The sequence below is a fragment of the Colobus angolensis genome, unplaced genomic scaffold, assembly GCF_000951035.1.
Source record: "Colobus angolensis palliatus isolate OR3802 unplaced genomic scaffold, Cang.pa_1.0 Scaffold1, whole genome shotgun sequence".
Lineage (NCBI taxonomy): Eukaryota > Metazoa > Chordata > Mammalia > Primates > Cercopithecidae > Colobus > Colobus angolensis.
Genome location: NW_012110918.1, coordinates 2,558,790 through 2,575,710, shown reverse-complemented (window position 1 = coordinate 2,575,710; position 16,921 = coordinate 2,558,790).

Here is a 16,921-nt window from a genome sequence, read left to right as displayed (position 1 = left end):
TAGTGTGCCTGGCTGAGCCAGAGTGGGCTGGCCTTGGGGCTGAGGGACGCGGGACGTGCTGAGCAGCTGCCCAGACGCGTCAGGGGCCTGAGGGAGGCTGCTATTAATGCCCCTCTCCAGGCGTGGCACCGGGGACGGCTTCTGCTCGGGTTTCAGGGCTGTGTGCCCCTCTGGGAGCCAGAAATACCCCGGTGGGGGGTGGGGCAAGGAGAGAAGGCTCTGGATGGTGGATTGAGGCCTCTATGGAGTAGCAGCTCAGGGTGCCTGAGTTGGGAGGGGGAGGGGTGGGCAGCAGGGCCCCAGGGGTGGGGATCTGTCTGCTCTGGGCTGATGGGAAAGGGCACCCCAGGCCAGGGGAGGAGACCAGGAGCTGCAGGCTGCACGGCCGTCACGGGCTCCCACAGGGTAAGCCTCCTACCGGCGGGGCAGTGAGTAGGTTCTCATCCTGGGATCTGGGGGACCTAGGATTCTGTCTAGGAACATCCCAGGGACCCCGTCCGGGGCCTGTGGAGTCCACCTCTCAGGCAAGCGTTTTAGCCACAAACCCCACAGCATCCCCCAAACCATAGGAAGATTTTAGGTGGCTCCCAGGCCTGGCCTTACGCAACTCTGATCCCTCCATGAGAACATTACGTCCTTTTCAATTCTCTTTCCATCCCCAAAACTGGGCCCAGAGCAAAGCTCCGTTCGAGGTCAGTGTCATTATTGCCCGCAAAGTGTCCTCTGAAACAAAGCGAGACGGCCTGAAGAGGATGAGGAATCCTGCTGGACTTGGTTGTTCTGTTTTCAGGGCACTGTGTTTGGTTTTGCCTTCTACTAACAGCAGCTGATAACGATTTTCCAGTTGTGTTTTAATTTGCAAAATAAGTGTGTGAGTAAAAAAGAACGAATAGGTTGATTTACAGGGGATCATTAGGAGCTCATGGGTGTGCGGATACGGCAGAGAACACAGAAAGCCTGGGATCGACCACCCTCCAAGGGTCCCGTGCACCCGCCTGGCGCCCAGGCTTGTCCCCGAGGCTGCGGCCTCTACGTCTCTCCTGGGTTGTGCCACTCTCCCTTCTCAGCTCACTGGGTGGCCCTTTTTGGGTGTAGCCGACCGGCTGATGCACGACCAGGAATAGCCTCCTGAGCTGGGTGGGGCCTTGAACTTCAAAATTCTTGCCTCAGATTGACACGATTTACAGAGACTCTGCCCGTGTGGACAGAAACGTTTCAGCCTCCAGCCTTGGAATCACAGAAAGTTGATGATGATGATAATAGGAATAGTGGCTCATCTTCAGTGAGTGCTTACTATCTACCAGGCACTCTGCTAAGCCTTCATCCATCATCGCAGTTACTCTTCACACCAAATCCACAAGGGGACTGTTGCTGTTTTTGCCATTTCACAGTAACACAACTGTTACTGCCATTTCACAGACAAGGACATGGACGCTCAGAGACATGAAGTCACTTGTCTAAGGTCACACAGCGGGAAAATGAGGAAGTCAGGTTTCAGGACCCAGAGCCCAAAGTCTTAACCAATGTTTGGAACTGGGAAGAAGCTTGAAGATCTATTGTGACAGATTAGGGATCTGCAGCCCAGAAAGGAGACATGACGAACCAGGACCCCCTGGTGAACAGCCCCGGGGCTGAGTTGAACCCTTGTGTCTCCAGCCACAGGCTTGTGCTTATTGCAGTTCCATCCAAACTTTCATATTTTTAAAGTCAGTATCTCATCCATATTACAATCTCCCGAGAGCTTCTGTCCCCACTGTTCTCATCTCTGCTTCCTTTCCTCCCTGTCCCCCCACCTCTGTGTTCCCAGTGGGTGCTAATCCATCACAACTGACTGATCACTGACTGATTGTTGACATATGCCGCCGCCCCTGCTTCAGCTCGCGGAGAAACTGCCTGTCACCAGGTGGGTGGACCGTCTCCATGGGGAACTCCCAGAACCTGGGACATGGCCGCAGCCTCTGAGCCCTCTCTTGTTGCTTGTGGGGGCCCAGCTTCAGGATCCTGGCACCTGGGGATCTCAGGGGGTGCTGGACAGCTTGAGCAGACCTACTGAGTGCCAGGCACAAAGCAAAGCAGTAGCTGGGGAGCCAGAAGAGGGTTCCAGTGTTTTAAGACAGAATATCTAGAAAGAAGCTATTTAATTTTAGCATTACAAGTAAATACAGTGTCACTGGAAGAATAAAAGTGTCTTTTGAATTTCCTGGTGTGGTGGGTGTGGGTGCCCTAAGCTCTTCGGTGCCAAGAGCCTCTGACGGCCTTGGAAAGCACCCTGAAAGGGCCCAGCCCACAGGGTGCACCCAGCACCAGCCATGATGATATTGCAGGCCCTTCAAAGATGCCAGGTCTCAGCGGGGACAGCAACCAGGAACTTCTGCTGCTCTTTCCCTCGGTGGGGGGCAGTTTTGTGCCCCATGCAGGGGTCCAGAGTCCTCCGCCCCAGTGCAGTGAAAGCATTAAAGATTGATGGCCTCTGCCTTTTGAAGTCATCTTTGTGTAAGTCACACCACGAGGCCGGCAGCTGCAGCGACTGCAGGCAGGTCCACTTTCTCTCCCCTGTTTACTAAAAGCTCCCTCAAATACACCTTTTCTGCTCACAGAGGCACTACTGCGCTGCCTGCCTGGTTCCCCAAGAGCCTGGCAGAGCCAGGAAAGAACTTCAGTATCCACAGGCATTTGCTGAGAGTTGGGCAGGGCAACATCCATGTCCTCCCCCCAGATCTCACCTTTTCCAGGGCAGCAGGGAGGAGAGCATCTCAGGGAGGCAGCATGCGAGAGGGGGACCAAACTAGAGGGTGATGGAGCCGGCCAGCCCTGAGCAAATCCCTGCACTGCTTGGCTCCAGCTGTGCAGCTTCCAGGAAGTCATTAGCCTTTCTAAGCTGCCCTTTGTAAAATGAAAGCAATGGGCCTGGCTGTGGAATGGGTAGGATGACAGGAGGGAGTGCATTGGACCAGCTTAGCCATGCATGGTAGGCACTATGGGCTGCATCATGTTTTCCCCAAGTTCACATGTTGAAGCGTAACCCCCAGTGTGATGGTGTGTGGAGATGGGGTCTTTGGGAGATAATGAAATGAGCTCATGGAGGTGGGGCCCTTGTGATGGGAGCAGTGTCTGTATTAGTCCGTTCTCACACTGCTAATAAAGACATGCCCGGTAATTTACAAAGGAAAGAGGTTGAATAGACTCACAGTTCCACATGGCTGGGGAGGCCTCACAATCATGGCAGAAGGTGAAGAAAGAGCAAAGGCACATCTTACACGGCACCAGGCAAGAGAGCACGTGCAGGGAACTGCCCTTTATAAAACCGTCAGATCTTGTGAGATTTATTCACTATCATGAGAACAGCAGAGAAAAAGACACCCCTATGATTCAGTTACCTCCCACTGGGTCCTTGCCATGACACGGAATTATTACAATTCAAGATGAGATTTGGCTGGGGACATGGAGCCCAACCGTAGCAGTGTTCTCATAAGAGGAGACCAGAGAGAGGCCGTCATGCATTTAATAGAGTATTGAGTACTTGATTCAGCACAGGACGTAATGGTAAGAAATCAATCGCCATGAATGCCTGGCACTCACAGTGTTGTGGGAAATCTGGGGGGCTCCTTTCCTGTTCTGTTCGCCAGGTGTTGATGCTTACTTGCACCCCTGAGATGTTTTTATCCTATCCACACCAGCCCAATTCCCTTTGGTTTTGCAACCCCACTCTGCCAGCTTCCAATTCTGGCAGCTTTTTCTGACTGCCCTGATCACAGTGGCCTTTTCCCTCCCTGTTGATTCAGGACCCCCCTGAGGCCTCCAGAACATACAGGCCAGCCAGGGCTTGGGCCATAGTTCAGTTGGGGCACAATAAGGCCCACGCTGGGACTTCTGCCCTGCCAAGCAGGAGAAGACCCACTCCCTGCCCTTGAGGAGTCCGCAAATTGTTAGGGCAGCTGAGACTGTACTGGGAGGGGCTGTGGGGTCTCCTGGAAGAGAACTCAGCCTGCACTGAGAGGTATGGAGAGGAGGAGCTCCAGGCAAGACACGGGTCCCTCGGAAGGCTTGAGCCCCCAGCCAGGTTCTCAAAGTGCACCCTGTACATCCCTGTGGGAGGAGAGAAGGCAGGCTGTGATTTAAAGACTTTTTCTTTTTTTTTTTTTTTTTTGAGACGGAGTCTTGCTCTGTCGCCCAGGCTGGAGTGCAGTGACGCAGTCTTAGCTCACTGCAAGCTCTGCCTCCCGGGTTCACACCATTCTCCCGCCTCAGCCTCCTGAGTAGCTGGAACTACAGGCACCAGCCACCATGCCAGGCTAATTTTTTTTGTATTTTTTAGTAGAGATGGGATTTCACTGTGTTAATCAGATGGTCTCGATCTGTCCTGGTGATCCGCCCGCCTCAGCTTCCCAAAGTACTGGGATAACAGGCGTGAGCCACCGCACCCTGCTGATTTAAACACTTTTATGTTTCTTTTTTTGAGATGGAGTCTTCCTCTCTCACTCAGGCTGGAGTGCAGTGGTGTGATGGCAGCTCACTGCAATCTCCGCCTCCCGGGTTCAAGCAATTCTCTTGTCTCAGTTTCTCAAGTAGCTGGGATTATAGGCATGTGCCACCATGCCCAGCTAATTTTTGTATTTTTGGTAGAGACAGGGTTTCACCATATTGGCCAGGCTGGCCTCGAACTCCTGACCTCAAGTGATCCACCCGCCTCGGCCTCCCAAAATGCTGCAATTACAGGTGTGAGCCACCGCACCTGGCCTAAAGATTTTCATATTTCTTTTCATGAGGATCTGGATTATATCATTAATATTATTTCTTTAGGTCAAGGTTAAATTAAAAATGGTAATTTAAAGAAAAAGATGAAGCAAGTAATTGTACAGGTGGCACCTGGGATGTGGCAAGCATCATGCCAGTGTCCCGGGCTGGCTGCTGTGTGAAGCACGCAGCTGTTAGGGAAAGCGCATGTCCTTTCTGGAAGTGACAGTCATAGACTGGCACCCCAGCTTTGCTGTTGACCGTGTGTGTGCCTTGTGAGAGATGGATCACCTTTCTGAGCCTGTTTCTTGCTCACAAAGAAGGGAGGATCATAACTACCTTGTGGGGTTATAGCGAGAATTACATGCAGTAATGTATGTGTGCACGTGTAGACTGTGATGTATGTTACTTCACAAGAAGCTCTGTGGGACTCTGAGAGGGCTGGGCACCTGCAGTGTTGGTGCCCATGGCTTGGGCAGCAGCAGGAAACATCTTGTTGAGCAGGTCAGAGTCAAAAGATAATGATGATGATTTTCTAGCCGAGCAAATAGAAGTTTGATGAGAATATGCAAATCCCTATTAACTGTCCGTCTCACTACTCTCACTCTGGGAGTGCTTCTGGAGAAATCTGATGATGACAGTGGTTCCAGCAGAACGGATAGTGATGGAGCTAGGGAAATATTATTTTCTGACTGTTGTTGTCATTCATTCATTCATCAAACACTCACTGATCACTGTAGGGCTATTAGAATGTGAATAAGACGTTGAGTCTGCCCTCTAGGAGCCCACAGTCTGGTGGGAGAGTCAGGCATCAACTAACATGAGTCTGCTCTGATGGATGGATAGCAGAGGGCATGCTGGGAACATTGGTGTTCAGTAAAGGGTTAACTCAGCAGGGGGGTTGTCCAAACCCTACACATTCCAAAGAGAGAACTGGCCCTTAACTGGCTCCTGGGAGATAACTTCTATGCCCTTGGAATACTCTACCTGATAAGAGTGTTTTTGCCTAGCTGGAGTCTTGGACCACACCAGATAGTTTAGGCTAACAATGTGATTGATGGTAAGGGAGTTGGACCACCTCAAATAGTTTGACCTCTGGGATGGGAGAATGAATACTGAGTAGCTAAGGTCAGTCACATAGGCACCGACCTTCAATAAAAAACCTGAACACCAAGTCTCACCTCAGATGAGCTTCCCTGGTTGGTGATACTTTGTGCATGTTGTCACACAGCACTGCTGGGAGAATGAAGTCTGTTCAACTCCCTTGGGAGAGACGACTGAAAGCCCACACCTTGTCTCTCTTGAACTCTGCCCTCTGCACCCCTTTCTTGTGCTGATTTTAATCTGGATTCTCTCACTGCAGTAAACTGTAACCATGAGTATAACAGCTTTTCTGAGTTCTGTGAGTCCTCCTCACAGAATCATTAAGACCACTCGAGGGCAGCCTTGGGGACCCCTGGACCACTACCGTAGGTAGAGTGACACTGGAGGGGGTAGTCAGGAGACCTCATGGGTGAAATGGAGGCTGAGTGGGGTGAGGACAGAGGAAGGAAGGACCAGCTGGCAGGGGAAGAGCAGGTGTGGAGGTTATGGGGAGGAGGAGTCCAGACTCTAAACTGCGTAAGTGATTAGGTCTGGGTAGGTGCAAGGGAGGCAAGCAGGGAACAGAGAGATGTGGCTGGAGAGATGAGTAGGGATCAGACCTTGCAGAGCCCGACAAACCATATCAGAAAATAGCGTACCTTTGTTCTAAGAGTAGCTGGAGCTGCAGAAGGTTTTTTGTTTGTTTGTTTGTTTTTTGTTTTGTTTTGAGACAGTTTCACTCTGTCACCCAGACTGGAGTGGGGCGATCTTGACACACTACAACCTCCACCTCCTGGGTTCAAGCAATTCTCCCATCTCAGCCAGGACTATGGGTACCTGCCACCATGCCTGGCTAATTTTTGTATTTTTTGGTAGAGATGGGGTTTTGCCGTGTTAGCTGGTCTCGAACTCCTGGCCTTGAGCAATCCACCCACCTCGGCCTCCCAAAGTGCTGGGATTACAGCGTGAGCCACCGTGACCAGCGTGCAGAAGGGTTTTAAACAGCGTTGATATGTTTACATCTGCCTGGATGATATAGTTTGACTGAGTCCCCACCCAAATCTCATCTAGAATTGTAATCCAAGTTGTAATCCCCGCATGTCAATCCAAATTGTAATCCCCACATGGTGGGAAGTGATTGGATCATGGTTTTCCTTCATGCTGTTCTCGTGATAGTGAGGAAGTTCTCATGAGACCTGGTTGTTTGCTAAGTGTCTGGCACTCCCTCCTCGTCTCTCTCTCTTTCCTGCTGCCTTGTGAAGAGATTACTTGCTTCTCCTTTGCCTTCTGCCATGACTGTAAGTTTCCTGAGGCCTCCCCAGCCATGTGGAACTGTGAGTCAATTAAACCTCTTTCCTTTGTAAATTACCCAGTCTCAGGTAATATCTTTATAGAAGTGTGAAAATGGACTGATACTCTGGACCAGCAGCAATGCAAAATAGAAGGGGTTGAGATGGAATAACAAAAGCATGAATGAAGACAGAGATGGCAGTGGGAACCAAAGCAGGAAGGGGTCTACTGGGAAGATCCACACGTGGGAGACCCAAAGGGATTTGGTGAGAGACTAAACATGGAAGGAAGGAGTTGGGATTTCAGACTCAGAGGCCTGGGTGGACAGTGATGCTACTGACAGATGAGATGAGCTGGAGGAGAAAAGACTGGGTGTTCAGGAGATGGGTTCGGGCTCAGGCACTGTATTCATTAGATACAGGCCACGCTGCTATTACAATGAGACCCCCAAAGGCAGCTTAACTAGGCAGAAGCATGGCATGCTTCTCTTTCAAGCACAGTCTGGCTGGCAGGGTGATTGTCTCCTTCCAGTCATTAATGGAACACGGGTGCTTCCTGTCTTGTTACTCCACCATGCTCTGGGGTATCGTGCTCGTGTGCAAGGCCAGGGTCACTGACATGGCAGCTCCAGACCACAAGAAGGGGGAAAGAGTAGGAGTTTAAACCAAACAATTTCCTTACAAACAGTGGACACACCAGTTGCACAAAACACTTAAACTGTTGAGAACTTTGACCATCTCCAAGGGCCCTGGAGATTAGCTGGGTGACCATTTAGCCAGCTAAAGCTCTCTATTATCATGGAAGAGGGGAGAACAGATTTTGGGAGATAAGGGCAGTCTGCTGCAGACACACCAGGAGGAGATCTGGAGCTTGGGGAAGGATCTGAGTTAGACATACGGACTTGGTGGTGGTTGTAACAGTGAGAGGGAATGAGGTTACTCGGGGGAAGTGATGAGGTAAAGAGGAGAGGAGCTCCAACAGTGGAATCCAGGAGTTCTGTGGCCTAAGATATAAGGATACAGAATGGAAACCAAGCCAGCAAAGGAGAAGAGGAGGAGAAGGCAGAGAAATAGAGGAAACCAAGAGGGTAGTGTCTTAGAGGTCAGGAGCAGAGGATGTCTCTAGAAGGCAAGAGTGGCTGATAAGTTCTGGCACTACAGAGGTCAAGATTGAAACATGTCCATTGGTTTTGACAACTGGCAGGTAAAAAAATCAAGGCAGACTGCAGTAAATTGAGGAGTGAAATGGGAGGCGAGGAAGGGTAGACAACAAGTTTTGACATTTTTGTGAAGTGCTCAGCTTAGAAGGGAAGGAGAGGCATGAGGGAAGTTTGGTATTTGCTGTATTTTTTAGTTTTAGTTTTAGTTTTTGCTTTTTATAGATGGAGTCTAGCTCTGTCACCCAGGCTGGAGTGCAGTGGCACAATCTCGGCTCACTGCAAACTCTGCCTCCTGGGTTCACACCATTCTCCTGCCTCAGCGTCCCGAGTAGCTGGGACTACAGGCACCCACCACCATGCCCAGCTAATTTTTTGTATTTTTAGTAAAGACAGGTTTTCACCGTGTTAGCCAGGATGGTCTCAATCTCCTGACCTCGTGATCTGCCTGCCTCAGCCTCCCAAAATGCTGGGATTACAGGCTTGAACCACCGCGCCCGGCCTGGTATTTGCTGTTTTAAGACAGAAATGCAAGATTCTAGGGGAGGGGATGGGAATGACCAGACCGCAAATGAAAGGGCTGGCAATGGACAGGAAGAGGGGGGTGACCTCCCCCACCAGGAATGGAAAGGACCAAGCAAGAGATGAGTCATGAGGGAAACCAGTCTACAGGTGGTGGAAGGGTGGGGAGGTAAGGGGATTGCCATCTAAAGGCTTCTGTTTTCTTGGTGACCTCAGAGGTAGGGCCAATGGCTGAGAGTAGGAGATGGAAATGATGGGTGGAGGGTTTCGCGGAGGTAGTGAGAGTCTGAAATAGCTGTTGTGAGTATTAGGGTGTCCACTGACAAGGGCTGTTTTAGTCTGTTCTCACGCTGCTAATAAAGACATACCGAGACTGGGTAATTTATAAAGGAAAGAGATTTAATGGACTCACAGTTCCACATGGCTGGGGAGGCCTCACAATCATGGCAGAAGACAAGGAAGAGGAAAAGGACATCTTACATGGTGGCAGGCAAGGGAACTTGTGCAGGGGAACTCCCATCTATAAAACCATCAGATCTCATGAGACTTATTCACTATCACGAGAACAGTACGGGAGAAACTCCCATGATTCAATTTTCTCCCCCTGGTCCCTCCCATTATGGGAGCTACAATTCAAGATGAGATTTGAGTGGGGACACAGCCAAACCATATCAAGGGCATTGAGGATGATAGCTGAGGTGCAGCATAGTACCAGCCCCGTGCATACACATGGGATTGTATTCATTGGCTCTTGCTCTTGGAACAAATTACCTCAAACTTAGTGACTTAAACAATGCAAATTTATTATCATACCAGTTCTGGAGGTTTTAATTCCCACTGAGCTAAAAATGAAAGTGTTGGCAGGGCTGTGTTTCTTCTGGAAGCTCCAGGGGAGACCCCTCAGATTTCCTGCCCTCTAGAGGCTGCCAGTGGTCCTCAGCTTGTGGCCTCTTCCTTCTTCAAAACCAGCAGTCCCATCACTCTGACCTCTGCTGCTCTGTCACTGCCCTCCTCCTGCCTCCCTCTTTCCCTTAGAGGGACCTTTGTCCTTCTATCTGGGGCCACGCAGATAATCCAGGATAATCCGAACATCTGAAGATTCTTAATTTAATCGCACTCTCAAAGTCCTTTTTTGTCATGTAAGGCCACATATTCACAGGTTCCAGGGATTAGGATGTGGACATCTCAGGGGACCACCATTCTGCCTCCCACAGGCACCAATTTATAAATCACTTGATTTTCTCTGGTGCTACCATGAGGCTCAGGTGCAGCGATGGGGAAAATTTGAAAGGTGAGATTGGAAGAGGGTTGAGGATCTTCTAGGAGACAAATACTAGAAGAGAGCCCAAGGGAACTGAGGTGTTGGCAAAGGCGAGGTTAAATGATGCCTCACCATGGTCTAGACTGGTAGGATGGCCCTGAAACCAGGAAGCATTGATAGATTGGGAGAAAATGGAGGAGTCAAGACCTTGAGGCTTGATGAGGTTGAATAACAGGTGTCATGGTGGAGAGGGCATGGAGGAATTGAGAGCATTGGAGACTGTGGTCAGAGAAGAGAATTATGGCCCTGAAGATTACACCAGGACAGTTAAGGGTGATGACAAGGTCAAAGTTGGAGATAAAGGTCAATGGAGGAGAGAAGGCCAGAGAGCTGTGTGGTCAGGGAGTCAGACTGGTTGGCCCCATGGACATCGATGTGCTGTGATGGTGGCAGTATTTGGGGTACAGAGGAAGGCTTTAGCCAAGGCGAAGTCTTTGATGAAAGTGAGTTGAGTGGCTGGAAAGGAGTTGGGGAGATGATGGTGTTGAGAAAGGGCTCAGGATGGCCAATTTAGACCCTCAGAGGAGAAAACTTTGCCCCAGGAGGGTGGAGGAGTGATGGTTTGCAGGTGTTAGCAGCCCCCCACCGCCACCACCAACTCTCCTTGCCTGCAATTCCACATGCAAGGACATGAGTTCATAACCATCTGTTATCGTTGATTTCTATTCCTAAGATTGCACCAGCTATTTTGTTGGAAGCTGCAAGTTAACAAACATCTGTTTCAGGTGTGTCTGCCTGAGCCTGTCCCTGGAGTCTAAGGTCCCTCAGATCCTTTCTCCCTTCCCACCTGTGTATCTCTTGGGACTGAGTCTGGGGCTGGGCTGCCGGGAGTGCTATATTGGGAACCTGGGCAGAGAACCTCTTATAGAATGGGCAGCTTTCGCCAGGGAGGACACAATGTCCTTGGGTGAGGGCATGGTTTCTTTTATGCCAGGAGATGGAAGGAGACCACAGCGAGGAGATGTAAAGATGTGGCAAGTTCCAGAGGACACAGTGGAGATGGAGGATGGGACGGAGGGTCTGTGGGTGGAGAAGCCTAGAGCCTGACAAGGTACTAGAAAGATGAGGGGAGCAGATTCCAAAAAATGACCAGAGCAGTATTTCTGCTCCCACTTTTTCTTCCAGAACTTTGTTACTACTCATAAACGGGTGGAGTCTATTTCCTCTACCCTTGAGCCCTAAGTGGCCAACCCTTACCATACACTGAAAGTGATGCTGTGTGACTTCTGAGACCTCCACCTTTCTCTCTTACTCTTGAGACACTCGTCTTTGGACTCAGCTACTATGCTGTGAGGAAGCTCAGGCCACACAGAGAGTCTACACATAGAGATTCAGGCTGAAAACTGAACCTAAGGTCTTAGCCAAGTGCCAGCATCAACCACTGGACATTTGAGTTAAAGGGGGAACCTCCAGATGATTCCAGCCCCCAGCCTTGGAACCTGCCAGCTGAGGCCCCAGACAGTGAAGAAGAGAAAAATCATCGTGACCCTGTCTTGCTCAAGCAGAGACAAGAGTCCTTGAGTATATTGAACGGTTGTTTAACACCACTAGGTTTTGAGGCAGTTTGTTACACAGCCCTACTGATGGATATACTAGGCAACTGGAGGGAATTCTATTTTGGGTGGCAAAGAATGGCTAAATGTGTGGTCTGGTGGATGAGGCAGGCTCAGCCTTTGGAGAGGAGAGCAGTATGAAGCTGCTGGCTGTGGAGTGGTGGGGGGAGTTGGGGCAGGTGGTGGCTGAGGCTGCTGTCCCCAAAGCCCAGGCCCTCAGGCTGTGCATGTGGACAAGCTCCTGGCTGGGTTTGGAGGTAGACAAGAAGGCCTGATCTTTTCATTGGCCTCTGGGTGTCCCATAGGAGTGAATGTATTGCCAGAATACTTATTAGGGAACAAAGGTCAGGTGTAGGTTCCTCCAAGCCTCCTCTCCTGCAGGTCCAACACTGCTGTTTGGACGATGTTACCCTCCTCAGGTGACTGAGGAGGGAATGGGCTCTAAGCACACAAGGATGTGGGTTGGTAACGCTTTTTGATCGCAGGACTTCTGTTCTTGAGGTTGCACCAGCAGTTTTGCTGAAAGCTGCAAGTTTAAGAACATCTGCCTCAGGTATATCTGCCCCATCTTCCACCCTCTGGATCCTAAGGTCCCTGAGCAACCATTTCTGTCCTCCCATCCCTCCCCCCTGTCCCAGATCTCTAGGGCTAGGCAGTGATGGAGGGATGCTGTCTTGGGTACCAGTGCAGGGAGTTGAAGGCTCAGAACATGGCTGGCTCTGAGCTCCCTGCAGGAAGGTCTCCCTTGCCCCCTTACTTCCCATCCACGCACCCCCTCTTTCTCCCAGGCCCCTCCTTCGTGCCAGCTCCTGCGGTTCCACGTTAGGGAACCAGAAAAGGGCACCTGGGAGCTGGTCAGGACTGGGTTCTTGCAGCCTGCGTAACCTTCATGGAACCAGGAGGGCCCCAGCAGGGTTTGGGGGTTGTCAGGTCCTGCAAAGAAAGCAGCAGCCACACAGCTGCCCTGACCACCTCTGCCCAGCAGCCCAGGACACTGAGGGTAAAAGCAAATGGGCTTCGGCAATAGAAGGAGCTGGCAGCAGGGGCCGCTCCCAGGTGCAAGACTCAAGAACGGATGGCTGGTTTCTCCCAAAGCAAAGTGCAGTGCACCAGGCACCCTCTGGGCCTGGCTCTCAGAGCACTGCCTCCAAGGGCTGTTCTAGAATAATCCACTTCGGGAAATTCCTTTAGTATTGTTTGTCAACAAACATTCCTGACCACTCACTAGAATGCCAGTCGCTGAACTGGGGTGTTTATGTGCATTTCCTTGTTGAAAATTTAGTTCATTCTCTCAACAATGCGAGGTGGGGGATGTCACCTGCCTCATGTGACTGAGGAGAGAATGGGCTCTGAGAGAGGCTAGGTGACTTGCCCAGCGCTGCCCCTCAGAGTGGAGGAGCTGGGTTTTGATCTCCATCTTTCTGGTCCTCTACCATCTCACTGCAGCTTCTAGGGTGTGGGCGGAGGAGGGTGAATCCCTGTGTCAGGCTGGGCCAGGCTTCTGGGCTTGTTCTCCTGCTGCCTGTTCTGATTGAATTCCATCATCATTCTGTTCCCAGACACAGGGACACAGGCTTCCAAGAAAGCCCTCTTCCCCAGGGACAGGGGCTGTTTCCCATTCCCTCCCTCAGACTCCAATGTCTGTTTCTGAAACTGTTGGTTCAACAACGAAGAAGAAAAAGGCAGAAATCTAAATGGGTTGCAGGGAAAGGAGATGCTGGGATTAAACATATGCGTTTTCGTAGTATGCCCACAACCTAGATACAGTAAGCACCAAAAACTTGCCATGTGATGGTGCATGAGTGGTGTCACCCTTTCTGAGCCTCAGTTTCCCTCACTGTTGAATCAGGTGAGTGTGGGGCTTCTCAGCCTCAGCACGATTGATATTTGTGGCAGATTATTCTTTTGGGGGATGAAGCAGGGGGCTGTTTGGTGCATCGTAGGATACTTAGCAGCATCCTCAGCCTCTGCCCAATAGATGTCAGCAACACCCCCCTTTGAAGTTATGACAACCAAAAATATCTCCAGATATTGGTAAACATCCCCTTGAGATGCAAAATTGCCCCTACTTGAAAACCACTGGGCTAGCGGTAGCTCCCTTTCATGGTTGTTACGAAAATTCTCAAAAAGTGATTTTCTTCCTTCCTTTCATTTTTCCTTCCTTCTACCCCTCTCCTTCCCTCTTGGGGCCTGATCCTTTTCTATAATGATCAAATGTATGCATTTTTCTGCTGGTATCTTGATCGTGGATATAACGATCATGTTGAATGAGATATTCCTAAAGTATCTGCCACTTCTGTTGAGCATGCTGTTCAGTAATTCCGTGGTTCTTGTTTGCATCTAGGCACAAGCTCAAGACTGTCCCTCCAACCTGGATTGAAGGTAGTATGGACCCATGCTACAGATGGGGCATCTGAAGAGAGAAGAGGTCAGATATCCCGTTGGAGCTGAAGGAGGGGCTCAGGACACACAGGTTGATGCAGTCCCAGGAAAAGCTGTCACTTTAAAATGGACATGCCCAAAAAAGTTTGGCGGAGGGAGGCCAAGCAGGGAGTTACCAAACAAAAGACAGAGACCAGGGGCTGACACTGACCAGCTCTTCCCCAAGCTTTCCTTTTCCCCTGAATTAAACTACATTTCCCACCTTCCCCTGCTCTTAGACATGGTCACATGATTGAGTTCTGGCCAATGGCATGTGGACAGAGGGTGAAGTCACAACTTCATGGTCTATTAAAACCTCCCACAAGGCTTTCCACCCACAGTATCATCTATTCTCTCTCCCCTCCAACTGCCCACTGGACATCAACGTCCAGAGCAACCTAAGAAGCCCATGTTGAAGATGGCAGAGCCTCCATGGGTCTCTGAATGTCTGCAGGACTGGGTGGAGCCTAGGACCCACCCCTGCACAGCTGAGTGGACTTTATAGGAGCGAGAAATGAACTTCTATTCTACGAAGCCTGTATATGCTTGGGGGTTGTTGGTTGGGTAGTCAGCCTATTCTTTTTTTTTTTTTTTTGACACAGAGTCTCGCTCTGTCGCCCAGGCTGGAGTGCAGTGGCATGATCTCGGCTCACTGCAAGCTCCGCTTCCTGGGTTCACGCCATTCTCCTGCCTCAGCCTTGGGAGTAGCTGGGACGACAGGCGCCCGCCACCACGCCTGGCTAATGTTTTGTATTTTTAGTAGAGACGGGGTTTCACCGTGTTAGCCAGGATGGTCTTGATCTCCTGACCTCGTGATCCACCCGCCTCGGCCTCCCAAAGTGCTGGGATTACAGGCATGAGCCACCGCGCCCGGCGGGTAGTTGCCCTGTTCTAAGTAACACCAGTGCCAGGATAGAATGGGGCTACTGGGCTGCAGGAGAGGGGGTTTTCAGCAGCATTTATTTTTTAAAGGGTCTCGCGCTGTCGCTTAGGCTGTAGTGCAGTGGTGGGATCTCGGCTCACTACAACCTTCGCCTCCCAGGTTCAAGCAATTCTTCTGCCTCAGCCTCCCAAGTAGCTGGGACTACAAGCGTAAGTCCCCACACCTGGCTCATTTTTGTATTTTTAGTAGAGCTGGGGGTTTCACCATGTTGGCCAGGCTGGTCTCAAATGCCTGACCTCAAGTGATCCACCTGCCTCAGCCTCCCAAAGTGCTGGGATTACAGGCGTGAGCCACCGTGCCTGGCCTCAGCAGCACTTTTTTTTTTAAATTTATTTTTTATTTCAATAGGTTTTTGGGGACCAGGTAGTGTTTGGTTACATGAATAAGTTCTTTAGGGGTGATTTCTGAGATTTTGGTGCACCCATCATTTAATCAGCAGCATTTTGATTAGGGAAATGGAATAATTATTTCTGTGCCAGTTCTTGTGGCTCTAACTCTGCATATTATGGAGGCAGAATTTTTAGCTGAACGAAACGTGGGACCACGTGACCATGGGAGGTGGAACCAAGTCACTAAATGCAGACTGGCCCGGGAGTCCACCCAGGATGGCTGAGAAGCTTGCACTGAGCCAGTTTCCTAGGGACTAAGAATAAACAGGAGACACAGAAGTTCTGACACAGGGTGCTGACTCTGGGTAGCGTGGAATGACTGCTCGGAGCTTGGCAGGGGGTCAGCAGGTGGGGGTGGGCAAAGGTCTGAGCTCCCCTGACCCCAGGGCCTGGTGGCTCAGCACATCAGTTTCCGCAGGTGCCTGTCTCAGATAAGAGGAAAGAAGGTTAAAAGCTGGGGCAGAAAGCTCAGAAAAGCCAAGACTGGTTGTTGCAGCTCTGAGGTAGGGATGTAGGGACGCTGGGCCCTCAGCCTCCCTGCTCCATGCTTTTCTCTGGGACCCGGGTAGGAAAGCTTTTCGTGAGACCGAAGTTCTCTTGAAGGAGGCTCAAGAGTTTGGTGCCTCTTGGTTCCAGGAGGAGCAGTGAAGCCTGTGGCCCTTAGCAAGAAAACTCAAGGTTAAAGTCCTGAAAAAAATGCAGGCCTGGCGCCGTGGCTCACGCCTATAATCCCAGCACTTTGGGAGGCGCAGCGGGCGGATCACGAGGTCAGGAAATCGAGACCATCCTGGCTAACATGGTGAAACCTTGTCTTTACTAAAAATACAAAAAATTAGCCAGGCGAGGTGGCGGGCGCCTGGAGTCCCAGCTACTCGGGAGGCTGAGGCGTTGAACTCAGGAGGCGGAGGTTGCAGTGAGCTGAGATCCGGCCACTGCACTCCAGCCTGGGTGACAGAGCGAGACTCCATCTCAAAAAAAAAAAAAAAGAAAAGAAGGAAGGAAAGAAGAAAGAAAGAAGAAAGACAGAAAGAAAAAGAAAGAAGACAGAAAGAGAAAGAAAGAGCAAAGTGTAACTGGATGCGAAGGTCTCCTGGGCTGCAGCTTGGACAGAACCAGGAGAGGGTGCTGCTTATCCCTCCTCTTGCCTCCAAGGAGGGGAAGGTGGAGGTCTGTGCTCACCTGTGAGGGTGAACCTGGCTGTCTGCAGTGGTCGTCGGCTGGGGCCTGTGCCATTTGTTGGCCATCGCCCGGGCTAGAAGGGTCCCTCTGGCCCCTCTCTCAGTTCCTTACCTTACTCCTCCCTGTGACCTAGGGCAGGAGTGGTCAGATGCCCTGCCTGGAACTGTCCAGTGACAGAGGAGGAAGCCCAATTTGGCCTCTGGTCTGAGCCACATCCTCCCCTCTGGCTTTGCCAGCCATGACGCTCACATTGTAGTCATAAGGATGCTCTACTTCGTAATCATTTCAGAATTTGGAGGGGAAAGGAGGCTGGCTAGTGACCTTCTTTGA